At 39.9% G+C, this 25,143-nt stretch overlaps 1 protein-coding gene across 11 annotated transcripts in view; it reads left to right on the top strand.

Moving 5' to 3' along the window:
- LOC119647229 overlaps positions 1-25,143 on the top strand; it is a 233,758-nt gene that overhangs the window by 134,194 nt on the left and 74,421 nt on the right. For all 11 annotated transcript variants that reach the window (XM_038048074.1, XM_038048075.1, XM_038048073.1 and 8 more), the window contains one exon: positions 19,259-19,303. The gene's annotated coding sequence lies outside the window, so the exon portion shown is untranslated. The remainder of the gene's footprint in view (positions 1-19,258; positions 19,304-25,143) is intronic.

Below are 25,143 nucleotides of genomic sequence, written 5' to 3'. Positions count from 1 at the left end.
ATCCACCGTAAATATGCGTCTAGCACGTTTTAGGTAACGCCCATAAATTAAGTGCGGTCTACAGAAGAACAGCTCTAGTGGTGCACTCTGACTTCAGGACCATCTCAGGTGATACAGCGTTCGCCATCTCGAGAAAAATGCCGACTGACTTCTTGGCATATGACGCGTTCGCACCAGTCAGAAAAAGCTCAATGGATTTACACCCTTAAAAATAAAGTAGCTTCTCCAATAAAGGCCTACGAGATATTCTCTCTAATGTAGGGTATTTCCCTAGTCAATAGAAAATGTCACCGGGCGATTCCACTTAATGTGAAGACTTAGCTATTACTTCAGTTTTTCCAGACTTGTAGGGAAAGCGCTGCCCAAAGATTTCAGAAAAGCACAGAGAAATGGTTTAAGGTTGGTAATTGCTGTTTTTATTTTCAGAGCAACTGATATTCTAGTATCAATAAAAGGCTTTTTTTGAAAATGGCTGGTTAGCTTGATGAGCGCACTCACAGCTTTCTGCCATTACATGAAGTTGTAAGAACAATTCGTTTGCTTTTAAAAGGGTAGATACTTTCGCTTACGTAAGTGCGCTGCTATTTTCACATATATATGAACAAAACATGATTATCATGCTACTGTTAGTATAATCATCTCTTTCATTAACTAACCACAATTTTCCACAAAAACATTAAACATCAATGGAAAATGGCTAAGAAGTAATAGCCAAGTATGATTTGAAAGAGTGCAAACATTGAGGTGCATGCGGAACGTGCCTAATTAGCTTCGGACAGACGTGTAGATGGTTTCATTTATCAAATGCAGTTTCATGTAGTTTTGTACAAAATTATTTTCCGTCTTTCATACGGCGGATGCCAGAAAGACCCGAATGTCACGTTATTACGTTGTTTGGTGTTTGATTTAGTGAAACCTATTAAACAAAAGTTTCAGTGTGGGCTGAATGTTACAGTACTTTAAATAGCTTTTGATGTTATAATGCAACATTCATCTGGTTTGAAAAGATGTCATAATATGACTTAGAGGCTCCAGGAAGACCGGGAAGTCTTGGAATAGACAATGGTTATTTGAAAACTAGAAGCAAAAACGTTCTCCTGTAATATTAAACATTATACTGCTCTCACTGGCGATTAATCAAACATAAAAAAAGAAAGCCTTTTATTCTCATAAACATTGTATTCCGAGAACCAGTTGTTTTTTCATTGTCGAGTTTTCTCGGGAATCGCCTTTCTACCTTTTTAAACAATCCTCCAAAATATCTTTTAATGGTTTTATATCCTGTTCCTATTCTCCTATGCGTAGTTTCAACGCAGCGCCAGGCATGGGTTTCACGTTAAGTACCATTTGTAACTACTATAAAAGTGTGACGGTAGGAAAGCTTCTATCCCGATTCGTCTCTTACCAACCACTTCAGCGGGACTGTAATTAAGTGGGAGTGAATATGACATCAATTTTGCCGAAGTGAGACATAGTTATACCTGTCGGGACGTTCGTTTGAACTTTGCCTTGTTCTTTCGGAAAGGTGGGTTTGTTGCCAGATAAAACGCTCACTTACGAGTAACTTTACAATCTTAGACTAAAGTATCTCTGATGTTTGCATCAACCAGCATATTTTTACAGCTGATTGAATCAGTCGATGTCAGTGCATGATCATGATTTTTATAATTAGTCAAAATATTAAACAAAGAGTTTGCCTTCAATTCCGTGTTATGAACAAACCTTAGTACAAAACCTTCAAAATGGGTCGAGCCTACTGGTTTGTCAGTGAATAGTTCGATTCGTGAAGTGCTTCACACTTCAACTAGGAAATGCAAACAAATGAAGAAGTAGTTTTGAGGTACTCGTTTTGGGTAGAAGCGGTAAAAAAAGGAATCGGGGCATGAACTTTATGCATGTTCGCATACTCCTCAAAAAATTTCATGCATTCGATGGAGGAATTTATGATTTTCCAAAAAACGGTGGCTTCAAAACACTTTCCCAAGATCATTTTTATCAATCTCGGGAGTAGAAGCCGTATTAGTGAATAGTGACCGTGGCCCCCACGTCGTCTAAAATGACTCATCCACTTGTCTTTGGATCCCGAAATGTGACTACACCCCCCATATATAGTTGCTGTTGACCTCCTGGCGGGCTGTGGAACGTCAATCACACCTGCCTGCCCTTCAGCTCCCCCAACGACAAGACGCTTTCACTCCTCCTCTACGGTTCCTCCTTATTGTCTGACTGACACTACTACTTCCGTCTTCCGCCACGCTTGTGCGCTGATCAAGTTCTTCGTTTGAGGTAGTGTCAGGCCTGCGTACTCCGATGATGCAATGCAGACAGGTAGCGACGAAAGCTTGGAGTTCTTGAGTAACAGTGGAGTTCACTTTCCATGTGATACTCCCATATAGCAACGTAGAAAGAACACTGACACAGAAAAGTCCCCCATTGCGCCAATGCCAAGGCGTGTCCGATACTACTAAATACCCGAGCCTCACAAAAAGTACGGCAGAAGGGAGTAAGTATCTTGCGAAACAAGTATCTATGTAAAATGCGGGTGTTTTATTATTAGTCAGTCGGTCACACTTGCCTTTGTGCTCCATATCTAGCATCTACTGGCTTAAAGTGAAATATCACAGTGCCTCCTTTTTAATTTCCTAGGAACGCTCCATACTGGTTACTAGAATACTAGCCTAGTGCTGTCTATACCTAAAGAGAAATCTGTTCCGATTCGTAATCAAAATCCTCAGAACCAAATATTCTCGGAGTGTACTTCCCCCGCCTGCTATGCAGGTACTACAGAAATTATTAGGCCTACAAATAAGTTCTGTCGGTTTTCACAATAGATGGCGTAGCTTGTTTTTTATTCAATTGATCCACATTTCCAAACATTCATCGGAAAGCTACTGTCAATAGGCACAAACGTCAGTATAAATTATTTAATTGAAGTGTAAACAACAATACTTTTTTCATCAACGAAAATGGCCAATTTTGTACCAAATAATGCGTTTTTGCGGGGAGTTCTACTTCATTATTTCAATATGAAGAAAAAAGCAACCGAAAGTCATCGCATTTTGGTGGAAGTTTATGGTGACCAAGCTCTATCTGAGCGAGCGTGTCAGAGGTGGTTTGGACGGTTTAAAAGTGCCAATTTTGACTTGGAAGACGAAGAGCGCGCCGGACGGCCAACAATTTTTGAAGATGAAGAATTAGAGGCATTGCTCGACCAAGATCCATTGCAAACGCAAGAAAAACTTGGAAAAACACTTGGAGTCACTCAGCAAGCCATTTTCCACCGTTTAAAAGCAATGGGAATGATCGGAAAGGTCGGAAATTGGGTTCCGTATGAACTGAAGCCAAGAGACGTCGAACGCCGTTTTTTCACGTGCGAACAACTGCTTCAACGACAAGGGGAAGGGTCATCAAATAGTTACTGGCGATGAAAAGTGGATCCATTATGATAATCCCAAACGTCGGGCAACGTGGGGATACCCCGCCATGCCTCATCATCGACGGCCAAAGCGAATATTCATGGTGAGAAGATCATGCTGTGTAGATGATGGGACCAGCTGGGTGTGGTATACTATGAGCTGTTAAAACCGAACGAAACGGTCACGGGCAAACTCTACCGACGTCAAATGATGCGTTTGACCCGCGAACTCAAGAAAAAACGGCCGCAATACCAGCAAAGGCATGATAAAGTTATTTTGCAACATGACAATGCTCGTCCACATGTTGCACAGCCCGTTAAAACATATCTAGAAACGTTGAAATTGGGAACTCCTACCCCACCCGCCGTACTCTCTAGACAGTACTCCTTCTGATTACTATTTGTTCCGGTTGATGCAGCATGGCCTGGCTGACCAGCACTTCTCCAATTACGACGAACTCAAAAAATGGCTCGATGAGTGGATAGCGGTCAAGCCGGCCAATTTTTGGCGCGATGGTATCTATGAATTGCCTGAAAGATGGATGAAAGTTGTGGCTAGCGATGGGCAATACTTTGAATAATGAATGTATAACCAATTTTTCACAATAAAGCTTCAAATTTAAACAAAAAACCGACAGAACTTATTTGTAGGCCTTATACCAAGTGAAAGAGACTCAGCACAGCTTCAAAATGTTTGCTCTGGGAACTTGAAAGTGAAAGATGTGTTTTCAGCTGGTCCCGCAATTTTTACCACATCAAACCAAATCCAGATGCATTTAGTCGTGACACTGTTAAGGAGCTAAACATCGATCTTCAAACTTCGTTCGGTTAATCTAAAGGGCTTAGGGTTAATTCTTAGAAAACCATTTGAGTAAAGTTGGCTGAAAATTTTCGTCCGGCTGCGATGTGCCGCCCGCTGTGGATTTAAAATTCTCATTTTTCTCGTAAGGGCTAAAGGAAGCAATGTGGATGCTAAGTTGATCTTTCTTGTAGAAAATATTCCCAAGGTCTTCCAGACAGTTTCTGTGCCCCGGTAGATCGGTGGGTAAGACTTTGTTTCAGTCTTATGTTTTGTGAGATTTTATTGACGTCTAGGGTGGTCTGTGAAACGTTCTAACAAAACCGCTGGCTTGACAAACAGTCGTGCGAATTACCTGACATTGAAATTGACTATCTCTACATGTTGTAATGATAGTAAGTAGACCAAAATGGAATATCCAGTATACGAAGAACGCAGCTGTATTCACTTTTATATTGCAGAAACTATGAGCTTTGTTTCTATTGAGCGTGAAGTATGTAGCGAAAAACATAACAGTAGAGAGTAACTCTAAGAGCTCCCTATAGTAAGTGCTATACTTAGCTTGTGTTGTGTCTAGGTTTTTTTGTTCTTTTTTTGTTCACACTCTGCTTTGACACAGTACCTATTATTGTGAGTTCCTTTGGCAGAATGATCTAGCAATACAATGTTGGCAAACTGTTATTTATCCTTGTCAAAGGGTCGGAGAATTTCCGGAACCGAATGAATGTATCGTCCATCTACTCTCTTGGTGTCTCCTGTTCATGTTCATGTAACAGAGCTTCAGTTACAGAACAGCAACAAACTTTGGGTTGACAAAAGTTAAACAGCCATTGTTAAAGGACATGATGAGACTCTTCTCCAAAACGAATTCGAATGATTGCTCTTAATATTCGGATCCTTAATCCATTTGTTACTTATTTTTAACCCTTATCATTTTGCCTTAAAGTGGGATTCTTATGCAGGCAGCCAAGGATGATCGATAATAGAGCTTGTTAAAACTGTTAGTTTTCGAAATTTCTAATGCTGGTCATACAACTCGCTGGTAGCGTCGGTTAACTATGGCATTGGTAGAAACTCTCCTCAGATCCGCGCGAGTTCTCTACCTTGTAAGACACGGCTACATCATTAGAGAGCCCGATTTTAGCACGTAACCGAAATTTCATCGTGAAGGAAAATCGGAAAGTTGGAACCTAACTGTGTGGATGAAGGCAGTTTGTACGTCTCGGGTGGTTCTTCCCATGATGTCGATATCGTCAGCATAGGCCAGTAGTTGGATGGACTTGAAGAGGATCGTACCTCTTGCATTCACCTCAGCATCACGGATCACTTTCTCGAGGGCCAGGTTAAAGAGGACGCATGATAGCGCATCCCCTTGTCCTAGACCGTTGTTGATGTCGAATGGTCTTGAGAGTGATCCTGCTGCTTTTATCTGGCCTCGCACATTGGTCAGGGTCAGCCTAGTCAGTCTTATTAATTTCGTCGGGATACCGAATTCTCCCATGGCCGTGTACAGTTTTACTCTGGCTATGCTATCATAGGCGGCTTTAAAGTCGATGAACAGATGGTGCAACTGTTGTCCATATTCCAACAGTTTTTCCATCGCCTGCCGCAGAGAGAAAATCTGATCTGTTGCTGATTTGCCTGGAGTGAAGCCTCTTTGGTATGGGCCAATGATGTTCTGGGCGTATGGGGCTATCCGGCCTAGCAAGATAGTGAAGAATATCTTATAGATGGTACTCAGCAACGTGATACCTCTATAATTGCTGCACTGTGTGATATCGATTCGCTGTCCCATACCTTGAGCACAAGTTGATGAACCACTTGGTGTAACTGGTCGCCTCCATATTTAACCAATTCGGCTGTAATTCCATCGGCTCCTGGCGACTTATGATTTTTTAGCCGATGAATTGCACGGACTGTTTCTAGTAAACTTGGTGGTGGCAGTATTTGTCCGTCGTCTTCAGTTGGCGGGACCTCCAACTCGCCGATGTTCTGGTTGTTCAGTAGCTCATCAAAGTACTCCAAAGTACTCGCTCTAATATGCCCATTCTGTCGCAAATCAGATTTCCCTCTTTGTCTCGGCAGGATGAGCATCGAGGTGTATAAGGCTTCATCCTGCTGACTTGTTGGTAAAACTTTCGCGCCTGGTGCGGTTGCTCCCTGTACTTTTCTAGTTCACAGACTTGTTGGTTCTCGCAGGCTTCCTTTTTCCGTCTGTGAAGTCGCTTCTCCGCTCGACGGAGTTCGTGATAAGTCTCTGCGCGTGTCCGCGTTCTTTGAGAATGCAACATTACTCGGTATGCGGCATTCTTCCGTTCCGTTGCTAGCTTACATTCATCGTCAAACCAGCCGTTTCGACTCCTTTTGCGGCTGGGGCCAAGTATATTTGTGGCCGTATCCATGATAACGTTCTTCAGGTGGTTGTGAAGATCATTTGTTGATGCTTCATCTCCAGGTCCTCTGTTGACTGCGGTTATTGCGGCATCCATTTACCTCTTATAGGTGTTGCGGAGGGTTGTGTTGTGGATGGCTTCAGTGTTCACTCTCACCTGATTGTCAGAGGGGATTCTAGGTGGTATTGTTATTCGAGCTCGGAGCACCATGCCAACGAGATAGTGATCCGAGTCTATATTGGCCCCCCTATATGTTCTGACATTCATCAAGGCTGAGAGGTGGCGGCGTTCGATCAACACGTGGTCAATTTGGTTGAAAGTGGTCCCGTCTGGAGAGGCCCACGTATGTTTGTGGACCGCTTTCCGCGCAATCCAGGTACTTCCAGCAACCATTTCGTGTGACCCTGCTAATTGAATAGTCCGCAGTCCGTTATCATTTGTTTTTTCGTGTAAGCTGTGGGAGCCAACGTATCGCCTGAATACGGGCTCCTTCCCTAAGTAATGATCATATAATAAAAAAAATTGATTCTGAAAACCTCCTACTGGGGTTTTTCCCCTTAATGTCCTATGCCCTGAGGAAGAGAGTGAGAGAAAGAGACAGAAAGAGAGGAGAAGAGGAGAGAGAGCTAGAAGCAATAACTAAACTCTCAACACCCCAAATTTCTATGATTTCCCTAGCCAGTTGCTCATAGGTAACACTCTTTTTCACGTATTTCTGTTCAATGTTGCTGAGCGACCCGTCTTGTCAGTTAAAACTTGCCGGTCCCAATACATGCTGTAAGTAGAATTATCTAGTACTGCCTGCGGTTCATATCGGTAAACCGGATATATTCCCGTAATCAGCCCATGCTTGTATGTAAATTTTTGGTAGATCATCTTACGCACAGCATCATGCTTGTCCGTATACTGCACCGGCGACATATCAGCGCAGCCAGAAATTAGATGGTTCAATGTCTCTAACAGTGAACCACACACTCTGCACGTATCGCTCTCCACCCATATAAATTAACACATGCCTGCCAGGGACAGTTCACATGTTTGTGGTGCATCACCTTCGCATATGCTCTTTGCAGTCCCTTGATCCAACTTGGCAGGCCTTCTGCTTCGCGGGCAGAATGTTGTTCTCTCGAGGTGTGCATTGATCCTCCTGGTAATAATCGACGTCATGAATTTATTGAGGGTTGGTAACAAGTAATGGCTCTTGTGTCCCTGCGGTTCTGTATCGTGACCTTATCAGGAAGAAGGTAGGTAATTCCCGCAGTGAAGAAGGGTAGGAATTCCTCAGGTCGATTAACGACCGGATCTATGCTAGGTGCCAACCGAACATGCATACTGGTCAATTTTTTATATCAGACATTCTGCACCCGATCCTGACCAAGGCGGTTCTCGTCAGCAATCCGCGGTACAATCACATGCGCGTATTGCGGGAATGGCTCGACAAATCTTTGGTGCAACAAGGGGCAGTAAGATACTGTGCGTGTTCCCATCGGTATTATTTCGTATTAGAAGTGGATGATAAAGATGCTTAACTCACTTCATCCGCTGCCTACGCGGACCTCCTGAAGCTGCAGATCGTGGCAAAACAGCTACCGCAGACAGAACTGTGTTCCTGGTGGTGCTTAGCCGTCGAACCGTCCCATGATTAGCGGTTTCGACGCCATGCTGTTCATTACGGGAGCCCGATTCAGTTACCAACTCGGGCGGCTCTAGCCGGTTCTCCGTACCGGATCTTAAGTTTTTCCTTCTCTTCATTTAATTTATTTGCATTTTATACCTATCTAACAGGAGTGGTGTAATTGCAAGACTAGAAACTTTAAGCACTTTCCCTGCCAACTCGCTGAGACATTGCGGTGGCCTACACCCATTCACATTGAAGCTATCCATCCCTCTTCCTTTCACAACTGGGCTTGAGACCGGCTACGATGGAGCCGGAGATGGAAAACCTTATTAAAATCGGTTTACCATCTATTTGTCTGTCTGTTTGTCACATGCATTTTTCTCGGAGACGGTTGTAGCGATTCACAACAAATTTGGTGAAAAGGTGGGAACTGTGAACGCTCACGCATACAGTGAGTTACATAATTCTACAAGGGGGTGCACATTTTTTTTCAACAAATGACTAATGTAGGGTATCAAATGAAGGGTCTCAGTTAGTACTTCCCAGGGCCGGTCTTAGTTTTGACATTTGTTGAAAAGGTGGGGAGTGCCGGGGGTCGAAAGTGGTCATTTCTTTCATAGACCGATTCTCAGAAACCCCTTAAGTTCATTCTAGCATTGAAATGTTGCAACAATGTAGGGTATGACATAGATCATGATTTTACTAAGTTTGGTGGAAATTGCACTATTAATAGCAAAGCTATAGAAGGCCAAAGTTGTCGCTTCTTTGGGAATTCAAAACTCTGAGTGTCCATATCACCTGAATGTGAATATTCTTACATAATATACGCATATATTACGTTCTACGTACTAATGGGACAAATACGCACTCAAATGTCTTTAAACAAGAAATACACAAAACCTTTCATACCCCGAAGCGTCCAGCTTCCGGTTTTCCGATTTGTTTTACTTGTCCCTAATGTACTTCAATGTGATAAATAAGTTGATCAAAAATGTTCTTTTATTTAAAATTTACTAGATATATTATGAGTTATGCTGATTTCAACTCTTATTCGGAAAACTAAGAGGATAGTAAGTGATAATAATCTTGAAAATGGAAATGTGAATGTTTTTTTTTTCATTTCCACGATCAAAAGTATTGTGAATTTTTAAACCTGAAAAATAAAGTAAAGCACATGAACAGCTGAGATTCTAGTTTATCATATCGAACTCTATAGCACTTCGCCCTCGGACGTTGATGGGGTTGTTTGCTGTGGTTGTGTCATGGCGGCCACAATATTTGGAATAAAACTTAATATATGTATAATACTAACAAACAATATCAGGCCGTTTTCTTCCCCCGAAAAAAGTACTTCGGGAACTAATTAAAATCTAAATAATTTCGTACTGGATAAATTCTTTTCCAATTCTGTCCGAGCTTCTCTTTTAGCAAAAAAACGTCCTGATGAAGGGAAGAATTGGTTCTCGAAATACGTCATTTAGGAAAATAGGGCAAATCTGCTTAGCTGAATAAGGAAACGATTTCCGTTTTTATATGCAATATAATGGAATATTTGAAATATCCACTTGATACCCAAACTATCTAACGAACTGCTACCATTGTATCGTCTACCCCAGCCTGGAGCATTTTTTCTTTATAGGCAGATAACACCTTTCAAAACAGGGTAGATGGACAGTCTGTCTGGTATCGAAAATTCCTTAGTTTCGGTTATTTCGCCGAAATAAGAGTAAGTTGAAGAATTTGTGTTGTCGCAAGAGGGGGTTCTAGGACTTTAGTCTAATTATGTTAAGTGGCCAATCCCGTCTATTCTTCTAAGTAATAAAGCAATGGAAGTAATAAGCTCCTACCTTTGCATCTTCATGTTGCTTTTCCCTATAGGAGCATCCTTCCAGGAGGATATTTGGCGACCTAGAGAAACTAGTAACAATAACTATCTTGACATATCCCAATGTGAAAACAGTCACTTAAGTTCAATGAGAACGGCGGCAAAAACCTAATTGCTTAAGATGTTTACCGTCAAAATGTTTATCATAGTGTCGTTGTTTATTGCAGTTGCTGCAATATCGTTGCACATGATAACTATTATACAAATGATAATTGAAATTCTCTTCATGAAGTTAACAATTTGTTTTATTGGTAAGTCAAAGCATTTCTGTTCTAGACGTTCAAAGTCATTCTCAGCTCATCGCCGACAAATTTTTTTTCAAGATGGCGGCATGACGCCAGTACTTAAACATGGAAGATGCCCTTACTTGGTAGCCATTATGATTTTGTGATATCACAGCAAGTACACATTATACGTTTTTGATTGCTTGGGAGATGGAGTTTTCTTCAAATGACGGACAATCAAGTACTTGACATTGAAATCAAGAAAAAAAAATACGCAACCTTAGAGTAATTTTATGACTATTTTGTGGAAAATACATATAAAATCGATGCGCACGCGTACTTGGGACACGCCAAAAACGATTTTGTGGCGGAGCGTTATAATCTCGGATCTCATATTTGTCGTCGTGGTTGCAATATACTATATAATGGTGGTTGGAGCGATGCTTCCATGTACTTGTTGTATGCGTTGCCGTTTTACTCAAACAGGCGCGCAAAGTTTTCCGCGCTTGACCTCGGCCCGTTTTTGTGCAATGCTGGCGATTTTGTAGTTATTTTTTTTCTATTTACAAAATGCACTTGTGCACATTTGTGATGGTCGGCATAGTACATAGCCATTAGAGTGCACTTGGAAAATGTGCAGTTGACGGAATGATGTGGTAGTTTTGGTCTGTAAGTAATAGAACATCCTCGGCCTCCATGCCCGGCATTATATTTGTGTCCAAGTGCCTCGTCATAAGCTTGCAATTATTAGTTTTTCCGTGGAGTTTGAGCGAGAAAAGCTCGACGTGCCGTGGACACATGCAGCGCTTATGAAATGAATAAAAAAGAAAAACTGGTAAGAAAGCTTTGAATTTTCTTCGGATGTTTTGTTCTTGGTTTCGCTGAAGCCAAGTCGGGTTGCCACTTCCTATTAGAGTGATTATATATAGGATATGAGGCGTGAAAGAGCGTGCACTTGTCTGAAGTTAGTGGGAAAGAATCTGTTACAGGGAATAATAATAAGGCAGTAGTAAAAGAAAGAATATGCGTAGCCTTCGACCAAAGGCTTAGAATAACAACAGGTTACCATTCTCTGGCGCAACACTGAACATAACATTGGCAACAAAACACATTATCTCCACTCGCCAATAAGAAAATCGAAAGAGGAAAAGAAAGTGACGTATTTTCGGGATACCATGACCACCTGGGGAATCGAAATCTGGAAAGCCAGCTTGGATCATACCCATGGGTGTGCTGCTTTGAAGAATATGGGGAAGCGAGTTTATTTTATGTTTGCGGTTATTGAAAGTAAAATAGGACTTTCATAAAATCGGCTCTAAGTGTCCTTTGTATAGGCTGGAATTTTTTCCAGCAGAGTTCCCGGCGATAAAATCTGTTTACCTCCACCAAACGCCGGCAACCCTCCCAACAATAGCGCGAACATGCGAAACCCAAAACTGCATTTGAAGACCGTCATCATTTTTCTAGGCTGGTCAGACGATTGGTTTCTGTGGCGGGACGATGCATTAGAAGTGCACCACGACCACATTGCATTTATGGCGAACAGTCACGCGCTTCCAAATCCAAGATATTTAGATGCAACTATAGAAATAGAAAAAAGCCACCACTATGTAAAGCTCTCGACCTTGAATTATGCCAACTTTGTGCTTGTAACGAGCACATCGGGAAAAACGAAAACAACAGCAAACATATTAGTTCTAGCCAAAGTTGCGATGGTGAAGTAGCGATGCAATTGCGTTTCATGGGCCGCGTACATGGTCAGTTTTTGACGCAGCGCAAATGCAACAGTGGGACTGTAACTGCTGCATTGTTGCATCTCCATGATTCGATGGTGATGAGACGATGAGACAAAGGGGCGGATGCGGAGTACACATGGTGTTGTGATTTAGACATAGACTTAGAAATCATCGACGACTGCCAATGAATTGTCGCTTATGCCAAGATTAATCATGCAGATAACCTCGCCTCGTCTTGAGTCGTTTTTGTTCTCCTTTCATATTAGACAGATCAACGGTCAATTGCCCACATTGGACACAGATTGTTAACTAAAGAATTACTAACAAAGGTAGGCCACCAGTCGCGGACAGTCATCATTGTTCTGAGTCTTTGCGTGACAACGAACAATGGTCGCATTCTTGTGCGTCTTCTTACTCGCTGAAACGCACAGCACGTGCCATCATTCACCTCTATTAATTAGTCTGCATCAGCGAAGATTTTCCTCCTTTTTTGCCCAGTTCTCTGGAGGCCTTATAGAGTCACAAATGCAGTAGTAAATTTAAATGCATGCAGTCATATTGCTATCACCACCCACTTCTTCATATCGCTATAACTCATTTCGGCTGAAGCAGAGCTCGCTGTAACCAAGGACTATAATTCAATCCATTTTGCAGATTATTCTATCTGCAAAACGCAATTCCGTGCTTTGAAATTCAATGCAGAATGCAATAATAATTATTCCAAGGGGAGATAGATGCAATTATACGCTATTTTGCCGATGCCAGACGTAGATCCAAGGTGAATTTGAAATGTATGTATTTAGGTTGGCATCGGTATAGGCTTTAATGTCCACTACACAATAAAACCATATTCAAGAGGTGCTTGCGTTTAGACAGGTCTTTGTTTTGATTGACAGCAAGTGGTGGAAATACTGAAAAAGAAAATCCGAAGCTGCTTGGATTCTGTGGAATATTCGCTTTGTTGTTTGTAGCATGAAAATTCTCTGAAACTGAGAATGTGTCGCTCCAATCTTTAAGGAACACCTCGTAGATATATAATATACACATCCAAAAAGCTACATATATACGGTATGTGGATTAGACTTTGATAATCAGAAGGTGAATCCCAATAACCAAAAAACTGGTTCCTATTTGCCTACCAAAGATTCTATCGAGGGGGCTGTAGAAATAAACCTTTCAAAAGTTCGGACCTTGCAAACTGGAGCGCCTCGGAGGGCGTCTAGAAACTATGGTCATTTCTGTCCGATATCCATTTTCACATATTAAACAACGGTTCGGATTTTTGCAGGTTCTTCCGGATAAACACATGTCTTCTTGATAAATTTACACGTTTTTCAATTTCGAAGCAGTGGTATCAATATTTCTGAAAACTGACGTTATATTCAATCCTCCCATATTCACTTCTCACTATCCCAGAATAAGAAGCAAAGATTTTCAACACCTTAAATTAACTTTGTTTTAAGCCAACTATAACTAGCCTTGGGAGATCTATACATATACATATGTATATGGTTTACAAAAAGGTCAAAATAAATCTAAGATGGGATAAAGTTGAAATTTAGCTCTGGTCAGTCAACATGTGGCATCCAAGCATAGTATCTACACACGGCTCCAGAAAAATTTAGGTTTTATTATCGATTCACTAATCAGTTCGGACAAATGAGTGAAATTTTGTAGCGTTGTTTCACTGAAAGATCCCTTGCTCCAAGGATCAATGTCTGAAAGTCTAAACAGGGTTGACAATAAACTTCAAAGTGTGTCCGACCGGAAGGATGTCAACAATGTAAATATCGAAAAGAAAAAATGAAAGAGTGTGAGAAGGACTTTGCTTTCTTAAAACCTTGCAATTTTAGAAAATTCAAAATCCATTTGATGTCGGATCACATCGATTCCTCATTTTGGGCAAAACACTATCAGTTCGCACCAGAGTGCTTCCTGAATCCAACAGTTTTTTTAAAAATCGTGCTAGGGTTTCGTTTCTTTGCAAATGGTGCGGCCTGGCATTTTTGCACTCTCTCCGTTAATCTTTGAATTAGCAAATGGAAATGATGATCGAGTTAGGCCCAAACAAAACAAGTCGGGAAACCAGAAGCTGGATGATTCAGATATGAAAAGTTTTGTGTGTTCCTTATATAAAAACATTTGAGTGAACATTGGTCCCACCTAGCCCCCAATGTATATGCATATGTTATATTATGTCAGAATAGTCATTTTCGTGTGCTACTGACATTCACAGTTTTATAATTTGCACTAGAGCCACAATTTTGACTTATTTTAACTTTGTTAGTAATAGTTCAATTTCCACAAACTTGGTGGCACCCTGTTTCATATTATAGCTTATATTCATGATTCTAGGATAAACTTACCGGGGTTCGGTAGTTAATTACTAAAAATTATAGTTATATTATGACTTGCGGTTTCGTCCAGGGCAGAGGTAACTCATCAGTCGCTGCCTCACCTCTGCCCTGGGAGCAGCGTTTCCGAAGTGGTTACAAGGTGGTATTTGCTCCCTTTTACTAATTCAAAAACACGTCATGTGCATGAATTATAACGAACACAAATCCGCCTTGTAACATTTTTAGGCCTAAGCCGGCTGACGCTAAACTAAAATTCTGTTTAAGAATCGAAGGATTCCTAAGTCCGCCATCCAAAGGGAGCAAATACCATCTGGTAACCACTTCGGTCATGCTGCTCTTAGGGCAGAGGTGAGGCTGCGTCCGATGAGTTGCCTCTGCCCTGGGCGAAACCGCAAGTCATAAATTTTACAACTTGAGTGCTTGCCCAAGGATGAAGGTTCCGTAAACCATAACCGTGAAAGCATGTTGCTTTCTAACTGCTCCGGTGCCATTAAGTGGATGGCCTGGTAATCACTTCGATCACGCTGGTCCAAGGGCAAAGGTGAGGCAGCATGTGATGACTTGCCTCTGCACTGGACGAAACCGCTAGTCATAAATTTGGCAACTTGGGTGCTTGCCCAAAGATGAGGGTTCTGTGGACCACAACCGTAAAAGCATGTTGCTTTTGTATGAATGGACACCAACCCTCCGGTTAGGCTTCGGTTCAAATCTCACTAGGACCAGAAGCTTTTCTATCGTGATTGAATGTTGGAGACCGGTTGACTTAACTGGTGATGAGTACCTAAACTAAATGTCTCCTAGTGTACTTTTTCATTATCTCTCGATCCAACTATCAAACATTTTGCTTCCAACCAAAAAAAGAAAGATGAAGGAATTCGTAAATTAAGCAGAACTTAATTGCAAATAATGTATAATGCTTGGCACTTAGTGCTAGTATTAGGTAAAATCCGGCATCTGCCGAGATTGTGATAACTCGGATAATAATATCGTAAGGAATGCCGCACTGCCTCCTAAAAAAACTATTGTGCCCCTTTACTAGTTATAGAATACTTATACTTATGTCTTTTAAACCTGTAACATTTCCGTATGTTATTATGTTCATTACTCTCAAGTGTTTCAACCTGGCATCTGGTATTATGTATTCTCCCAGGTGCCTGAATCTATTTTGTAAAAATGCCAGACACTATCCCAAAACATGTGTGGAGGTTTCATTACTTTGCTCACTGAATATGCAGAGATTGGTAAGTTCGCCTCTCAGCCGTACCTTTTCATTTTTAATGTCGCAACCATAAAGTCATCTCCGACTCCACAGAATGCTTCTGGTCTGTACAGGGGCGTCGCTGCTCCTTTCCTTGCCAGCTCGCACGCTGCTTCATTGCCTTCTAACCCAATGGGGCCTGGAACCCAGAGACTATATTGAGTGAGCCGAGCGTCTTCGGTCTGTTAAGGCATTCCCATTCCAATTTGGAATTTTCCTTGTAGGTAATAAGTTACGAAATAAAAAATGACTAAGAAACCAAAGGAACAAGGCCAAAAGAAAAAAAATAAATTTACGAGAAGAGAAATATATATAAATCATTTTAATTTCTGGCGTATCAGATTTAATCGCGGCCTGAGTTTTAATCGCAGAGCTGTATGAGACCCAGTACATGCCATGCATTGCGGATAATAACATGACCCACCATGTCAACTACGAATACCGCAAGTCTTTTAGTAAGCAGCATGTTTCCATTTTATGCTTGTTTTCTCATTTCCGAGATAGTAAACTTTCTTGAAATCGTAAGAAATCGACGCACCTAGCAGGTGGACTCCAGTCGTTGTTGATGCTTTCTTGAAGGTAATTATGAGATACTGCGAGATTCGCTTTCGTTTATGAGTTTACTGCTACCCTATTTTTCAAGGGAAACATTGGGGGTACTTATTTAAATTCTTTCGGTGGAACGTCAAAGATTCGGAGATGGTACCCAAGAGTCATCCAAAAACATGTCACCTCGCTCTTGGATACTTTACCAGTTTTGCATTTATCGTACAATTTGAACAAATTAGCTCAATGAAATTTTCCGTCCGGTCCGCGCCTATACCGTGCCATAAATTTGAAGTGCAATCCTGCAGGTTACAGACATCAACTCGATAATGCAGTCCCCGGAACTAAGAACCTTAGCAACGATTACCAGTGATATAAAAAACAATCGGTTTGGTTCACCAACTAGACAGCAAACCTCTGGTGAAGCTCCATTTGAGCTCAGTGTGGAGTCCTCATTTAAGTGGACTAAATAAGGGTCTATACCAAACTCTCCACCTTTAAGGTACTCCATAAACGCAGGAGTCAAAAGACACTCAATAACGAGGGATGCTGACCTAATTTATTATGAAGTTTTGACCGCGAGAGGTTCTCCCATGCTAGGCCAAAGATCTCGAAACTGAGTTTTAGGCAAATAATAACATAATTGCTGCTGCTGATAGAATTTTGGGGATGGTTTAGCTGGCGAGATTACTGCACCAGAGGTTCATAACCTGATCTAGGTTGCCGTAGCCGCCGTTATTTGGTGTCACAAATACTACTGTGGAATGAACTGGAGGAATATGCGCATGAGGAATTTAGCGCTCTTAATAAAATGAGGACTACCGCATTAAATAAGTGCATCTTGAGGATTCAGCACCAAGTTCGCATAGGTAAGTTGCAAAGGTAATTATTACTGATACTACCCATAGGGTTGATTACAATAGGCCAATAGGAAAACTTGCCTATCAAGGAGGAACGTCAATCCGACATTAGAGTTATCTGTTAACAATTATCATAACTAAATATTCGCCCTACTGTTATACAATTTTGGTGTCCTGGCTAATTGTCATTACCCCGATTTTTGACGTCACACATAATTTGGTGGTTTTCGTCACAATATCTAATTCTTAATCTTAAAAGTTGGGTAATTATATTGTCCTAGTAAGTTTATCATGGAATTAATTTGAAGAGCTGCGAATGCGCATTTCATAGCTCCGTGTTTAAGCGGATTTTCTGCGTTTCTCTATTTATCAAGAAATTTTCGTAAGGGTTAAGCTTTACCTGCTTGACCTTTGAGTATTTCCACCTCGTCCATTACATGCCCTTCTTCTATTATGTCTTTCGTCATGGATGATCATATGTATTGTCTATTATGGCGTTTGGCTGCCTCCTTTAGGGGGTCTCTGACCCGGGCATGAACCAGTCTTTTTGTCTGGCCAATATATGTTTTAGGACAGTTATGGCACTTCATCCGGTATATCCCACTCTTTTCTTTGTTGTTTTCTATCCTTCTCTGTGGTTAATCGGCATTGATGAAGGTAGCAAGTTGCTACTGAAACGCGCATATAAGATAATGAATAACTCATTGGATCAAAGAAACAATTTTTCTTTAAAAAACAAAAATGTAATTATAATAATAAAGACAATGCAAACAAGTCGTCTATACTTAATATAAACATTTTATACTTTTCGCGACATACTTTTTGAGCCCTCACTCCCCTATGTTTCATCCAATATCAGAAATCAGATCAATTTCGAAAATTACTAACCAAATCCTTTCATTTGGTACTCTACATGACCTTTCGCATATATGGGCAGCCCCTTTTAAACTCAACATAAAATGGCGCCACTGGGTTATGGAAAGCGATTCACTGACCATATGCTCTTACCAAACTTTGTAACAGATTTAGGGTCAGCCTTTTCCAAATAAATCGGGTGGGACGGACAGATAGATATTGAATCGTTTCTAATAGGGTTTTGTTTCACACAAAACGCGTCTTGCTTGCAATGCGATGGGCCTTATAATCCCTGAAGCAGTGAGAGCTTGACCGTAAAATAAAAGGAGAGAAAAGGAAAAGATTGAGAAAGGCTGAACTGAATTTCCGTTTAACACAGAATTTCAAAAGCTTTAGGGATAGAAGAGGCAACAGAAGAATATATCCGAACACCAACGCAGATGAACTAGAAAAAGTTTTAATAATTAATTTTTGGAAATAAACTTTGAAATAATATTTTTTTTTAATTCTGGATTTTTTTTTAGGGTAGAGGAAATAAGAAAAATTTGGTAAGCAAAATTTACGCTTTTAGAGATTATATTAATAACTATTACCGGAACGGCATATGGTGACGTATGTACTTTGCCGAGGTAAAATTTGAGGTGCACAGCGAAGTCAGCCATGGGTGCATCTTGCCACCGATATTGTTCTTGTAATCGATGGTGTTCTTTATGCTAGAGAGGAATTCAATGTGCCATGACATCTTTCCTCAAACGTCTCGACTACGCTGATGACATATCTTTGCTCTCTCCCCGCGTCATGGATCTTGGCCAAATGACGTTGAATTTACAAAGAAAGGCAAGAAGAGTCGGATTGAAAGCAAACACCAACGTCCATATTCGAATCATCGCAATATCACTATCTGCATTAATTGGCAGATCATCGAAGGCGTCGATCAATTTGTATATTTAAGAAGCGTTGTTTCTGCCGACGGTGGCACGTAAGGGGGACTTCTTGTTACTCAAAAGCTTCAAACCTTCGTCAACACTTGTTTGCGACATGTCATCGGACCACACTGGCCGAACTTCCTCGGAGCACTGCCCGGTTACCCTTGGATAAACGCAATTTCACCGGACCATGTAAGATCTGTGTCTAGGCGCAGTTGCCGAACTACGCTCCACTAAGGACAGGATAGCAACCATATCTGTAGATTATTATTATAGATAGCTCACTATTCCTTGAATACCATTATAACCGAATAATTTTGTTTGTAAATTATATTCAAATCAGTTTGAATAAAGTGAATCTAAATTTATGAATTTTATTCTTACAGAATTAACCCTGCATAAGCCCCAACAAAGCGCAGTCATACAGGAAAGTGAGTATATACTTATTTTTATATTATAATCTGCGATTCGACATCGATTATAAAAACTTATTAGATATTTTCCATTTTTACAATTACATTTTTTCTGTTGCCGCGGGCTAATATTTGATACATGTTTTGGTCATGGCGATCAAATTTTTGGGATCTACTTGCATCTTCTTTCATAAAATTATACTGTATTTCCTTTCCTTCATTTGGCTGAAGAAAAAGGAGCGTTGGTGACTTTTTACAGTTTTAAAGAATAAATGTTTGAATATTAAGAATTGTTCGCAGAAACAAGTTGAACGTTGATAACAGTGTTTGAAAAGGAAAGGAAAAGTGCATCTTCAGAGACTACCTATTTTAATTTACTGCATACATATATCTCGAAATTGCAGTTAACGGCATTGAAGTGGCAATCGAATATTGGGTATGTGGGAAAAAGTGTCAGGCCTATTTTTGGGAATTAATTGTAAAGCAATCATTGAAGATAGTCTAATAAATTTGTTTTATTTCATTTATACATATTTTGACTTTTTAAAAATATTTCTAAAGAATACCCATCGTTTTTCTTATGACCTGAGCGTCTTTGAAATAGTCCTTGTCGAAATGTCATGGTTGAATTTGTGGCACCTGAAAGGTCATTTTGTCTATTTGAACTCAAAATATATTTCTTATTATATGTTTTCTCGAGCGGGTTTTTTATTGTTTTGGAATTTGGCAAAAATATGCATCATTTGGTATAAAAGTTGTATTTTGCATTTTTTTGAGCATTAGAGGCTTTAAGAATGGAAGAAATGAAAATTTTAAAGAACTGGTTCGGGAAGTCAAAGCGTGATATTCACTGAACTACTGAAAAAAAAATTGATTGAATTCGATAAATATTTTTGGTAGAAGGAACGCCCCAATGTTTAAAAAACAAGTCAACGTTGAGGAAAACGCGTTTAAAGATAAAGTATAGCATAAAACGTAATTGAAGAATCTTACGATTCAATCTGCAATGCCAGGGCCGTAGAGTCCCTCTTCCTCATTAAGAAACTGTCCTCGGTTGGCCACATTTTCCTCTCTCTGTTGAATTCTGCATCTACTTTCAAAATATGCGAAAGTAAAACGATTTGGTGAAACCACGACAGTAGAGGACCCCCTTAATACTGTTTATATATATATATACACAGTTTCTCCTTTTAAATTGAAGGAGTGGCTAGCGTGTTATAATTTCTGATATATTTTGGAATTTCTGATATATAAGATATTGGTGTAAGTCTTGATGTGGTCTAAGTTCCACCTACAAAAGTGTTGCATCCTGAGCCGCAAAAGTAGTAATCTGATGACTTCGAATAGCTTATTCCAGTAGATCTAGTAGGTAAGTCTTATTGAAATCAGTTGTATTCAAAATCTTATGTTCATATGACACTGGTATAGGGCTTGCTGTATTGTCTTGAGAAAATGTTGGCCATATAAATCTATTTGGCTTACCAAATTGAGATCTTCTTCCACTCTCCTTCCTTCTATTGTTAGAATCAGAACCATTTAGAGAAAGCCTGTGATTCGATCAGCGATAGAACAGTTATTACGGACAGTGGAACAGAATATAATTTTGATAGACTCCAACATCTTGGAGATTTTAGCCTGATGCAGTACGTGACATTATGCTGCGCCTATGTTGCCATCTTATGCAAAGTATTCTCAATGTCCGACTTCAAAACTTTGCAAAAATCATATCATTGCTGACAAAGCTTTTCTTTCTCATGTTTGTTTAGATATCCATGTATCTGTAAATTTGTACCAAAAACCCAAGGATTTGTAACACTGGAGCTAAGGCAAATCACTGTCTTAGGTATCAAATATTCTTTGTTCATCATACGCCTCGAATCTTTTCCTCTAGACTGAACTTTTTTGGTTGTTTTTTTTTTGTACTATGTTAGATTCTTGGTCTATACTATATCAGAAACTTTACACGATGTGGAACTCAGCATTCATTCCCAAATTGGGGAAATGTCAGCATTTCCATACGAAGAATTGAGTTCAGCACATCTACTCATGCCAGTAGCTCGAATATTTTTTTCATAATTAATGGTATTGATTGTTCTCCATGACGTTTTCTTTAAAAAAGAGCGCGTCAAACTCTAAATGCTCTCATTACTGTTAATTTTTAAGGTAGCCCTCAAAAATGTTGTTCTTGTTGTTATTCTCGACGTTATATATAGTTATAAACCGAGGCTGAAAAACATTCGCCCAATAATTGCTAGAATTCCCAGGAGGAGTATGTCATTTAACGGCAGTTGCCTTTGAAAAACAATATATACTCTGACGTAATTCGAAGTGGAGCTCACTTTTATGTGGTCCTGACACTATCTGTGGCAGGTCCTTTACTATCAAAATCCATGCCATATTTTCACGATGATACATATAAATATTCCGTCCGTGGGAATATTACGATAGTTTCGGTTCGTCCTCTTTTATGTTTGCTTCCAAGGGCAGTATGCTGACGATTTATTTTACTTTATTTATCTATTTAATAAATAAATTAAATCAAATAAATGATTTTAATAAAGGCTGTAATGAGCGTTTAAAGAAAGTTGTAAAAAATTACATTAAAATCTTTTTCTTGCATACATGCATGCATATTTCGATAACTACTTGTGGTCTTCTTCAAAGCTGAAGTAACGAGCTCTACGTATATGCTTGCGGCGAGACTCTGATCTATCTATGTTTAGAAGATAGAACAGATAGAGAATAACATAGGTTCCCGTGACACCAAATGAGATCACATGAGGTTTTTCTCAATAGTGGAAAATTGGAGAAGAGTGAACGGATCATGAAATGAGGCTCAGGGTAAGCCCTCCCTCTGAGAAGGAGAGATGGAGATCACCTTTGCTATGAGACGCTACGAAAACATCATCTGCACAAAGCAGTGTTTATGGCACTGGACGTTGAACGTCCCGTCGTGATGATATGGAACAGCAACCGGATCGGACGGTAATTTGAAAATTCTGCTAGAATACCTTTCTTTTTCCATATTGCAACGGTGATGCTTTCTTGCCAGTCCTCCTCAATAACGCGATTGAAAAACTCACTGAGCCACAGTGTTGGATCTCAGCTCTTCTCTTTTTATAGTTCAGATGCAAAGCCTTGAAAGAATAGACTGACGCGGTAAAACAAGTGTTAACACTTTTAAGAGTTAGAAATGACCGAATAAGAACCTTTGACTATACAAAGTTGGATCATTTGGTTGAGGAGGTAAAGGCTCGAGAAGGGCTTAATCTGTTTTATTTGACAACATAATATTGATCGCATTGATTTATCTTTGACGTCATTATCTTACTAATTATTATGCAGATAGTAATTTCACGCAGTTTTTATAACAGCAATGAAGAAGTGGAATTGATAATTCGTGTGCAATCCTTAGGTTGTAATCAACTGCTGCAGGCCATGTAAAATGTTCGATATGGAGGCTTTTTTTCTCTTCCTTTTCTTTAGTCTTTGTCACTCTCGGTATTGGGGTCAGCTCGTCTGGATTGGGGTTTATATTTCTTTTGAGGTAAGCTTGGTCCGGGTGGAGCCCAGGGCTTTGAAATCATTATTTAGTATATAAGGTCATCGTTGTTTTCGGTTGTCTTTGGATTGTTTCAGCGCGTATCAAGTGACACTATTCTCGTATAAGGAGTAATTATCTAATCAAATCTTGCCTAAAAATATTTCAACTGCAGATCGCATCACTACGAGAAATTAGCACTTTTTGAGATTATCACTAGTTAAAGTTTATCAAGGCTTATGTGGTTGGAACAAATTTTATTGTGGATTGTTGAGTATTTGTGTGATCTTGAGCGAGTTGCATTCAACATGTTATTTGGAAAGCAAACAAGTTGTATGCATGGATAAAGAAATGTAGCAATTGCAATGAAACACGTGCTACCAAAAAATATTGTGAAGACAGGAAAGCCGCCTCTCATTGATACCTGAGTCAGAAGGCGTGCAGGACCCACTCCATCGTTGAATTTCCTTTCTTTCCCGAAATGCGGCTTTTGTGTTATCGAGTTGTGCATCTCCGCGCGCATAGTCAAGCATTTTTACTTTCGCCGGCTGAGATATTTAAATTTTAGGATCCATTCTGATGCAAGCGTCAAATGCGCAATGACGTATGAAGAAGCGAAGTACCGTTGACAAGATCTACATTTTCGATCTAGCTTGCAAAGAAGGAAACAAGCCCTTTTCGGCGAGTGCTTCTTTGGTGGTGAACGAAAGTATCGGCGGATCTGAATGGTCAACTTCGCCGCTTTTTGGAAAATTTTTTTTGGTCGCCCACAGTTCTTGGCATCCTCCAATTTAGTACCAAATCAACCAGCATAATTCTCAGTTTGCAGTGGTAGCTTTAGCAAATAATTTACTGATGATAAAGCGTGTACAAATGAAGGTTCAAGCTGACGTCAATGTCACCAGTTGTCCTTTTGAACTACATAGCAAACCACTTCTCAGCTAAAGAAGTTCACTATAAGATATATCCACAGACGACTAACAACGGAAAAACCGAAGTCTCTAGGCACATATCAGCTTACAATTTTAGAGTACTTCGGCTGAAGCGTGTCGAAGGAACGGTATACAATTGAAGTGCATCCTAGCAATACATGCTGGCTTCTCCACAGGTCCTTCTAAGCCACCGAGATAAAGTTTGGTACATTACAGATGGTATATTTTATATTTCAATTATAGGTATGAAGAAAAGGATGCTAAGTAGGTTACACAATACCCTTTCCCAGCGAAGTCAATTTAAAATAATTGTAATGCTAGGAACAATTATCGAACCATCGAAAAAGAAGTCTGAGGTGCAAAACATGAAGTCAAGGATGCCATAAAATTTCAAATTTTGTTGTATGTTTCAAAAATGCTTTTTTTTGTCATGATTGGATTAGGTTTGTATCTCAATGCCGATGACTGTGTTTAACGATTGTTGAATTTGTTTATTATCGATTTTCCCAATAAAACTTCCTTTTAAAAGCTTTTTTAAGCTTTAGCCTACCTTACAGCCAGCATTCAAAATTTAAGGCCTGACCCTAATCGAAGGATAGTTTCAGTATAATCTAATCTAGAATTTTCTCCTCAGATCGCGAAACTTTCTTTAGAACTATCTTCATTCATTCACAAACTTTACATTTAGAAGATTTATCAGTAAATTCACGGGTCTATGCAAACATGGAAACGTAAATATCGAATCCCCGTCTAATGCGTGGGAGATACACAGTCTTCAGAAAATATCCGACGCGTTTTATGGAATTGACTCCCACAAGACTTAAATAAGAGCTACATCTATTCTACCCCTTAATAGCAAACGTAAAACCCATCAATTAGTCCTCCCCTCATCCTCACTGCAGACATTCGATCACCTCAAAATCATTCCATTCCAAAATTTTCAAGTAACATCAACGTAGATTTTCACCGGAAAATCTAGCTTACATCCTACAGCATCCAATCGACAGGATGGTTGTTCATTTCGACGATGGTCATATCTTCTTTTTTTTTCTCTGCGCGTTATGTACGATTTGTGTTCTTCTCTAGCGTTGGATGGCTTTGTTTTGTCCTCGAGGAAAATTTTCAGACATTTGGAATTTTGCCAATTTGGTTACTTACGGCCATCATGCAGGCCAGGAAAGAATTGCGAGCTTACACTAGAGCGCAAGCAGATTGTAAAAATGAGAAAAGAAACGAATACACAACCACAACCCGTTCGAGAATTAAGAAAAGAAGATGTTTCTTTTATTTATAATTCCCGACTAGCTTCCTAATGGTATCCCAAGATATACACAAGGTGGATTTTGAATATGGTTTCATGGTATGTGTGTTAAATTGAGACTAAT

Source organism: Hermetia illucens, chromosome 1, assembly GCF_905115235.1.
Source record: "Hermetia illucens chromosome 1, iHerIll2.2.curated.20191125, whole genome shotgun sequence".
NCBI classification, from domain to species: Eukaryota; Metazoa; Arthropoda; class Insecta; order Diptera; family Stratiomyidae; genus Hermetia; species Hermetia illucens.
The sequence above is the reverse complement of the archived record's forward strand: the minus strand, read 5'-3'. Positions and strand labels throughout refer to the sequence as shown.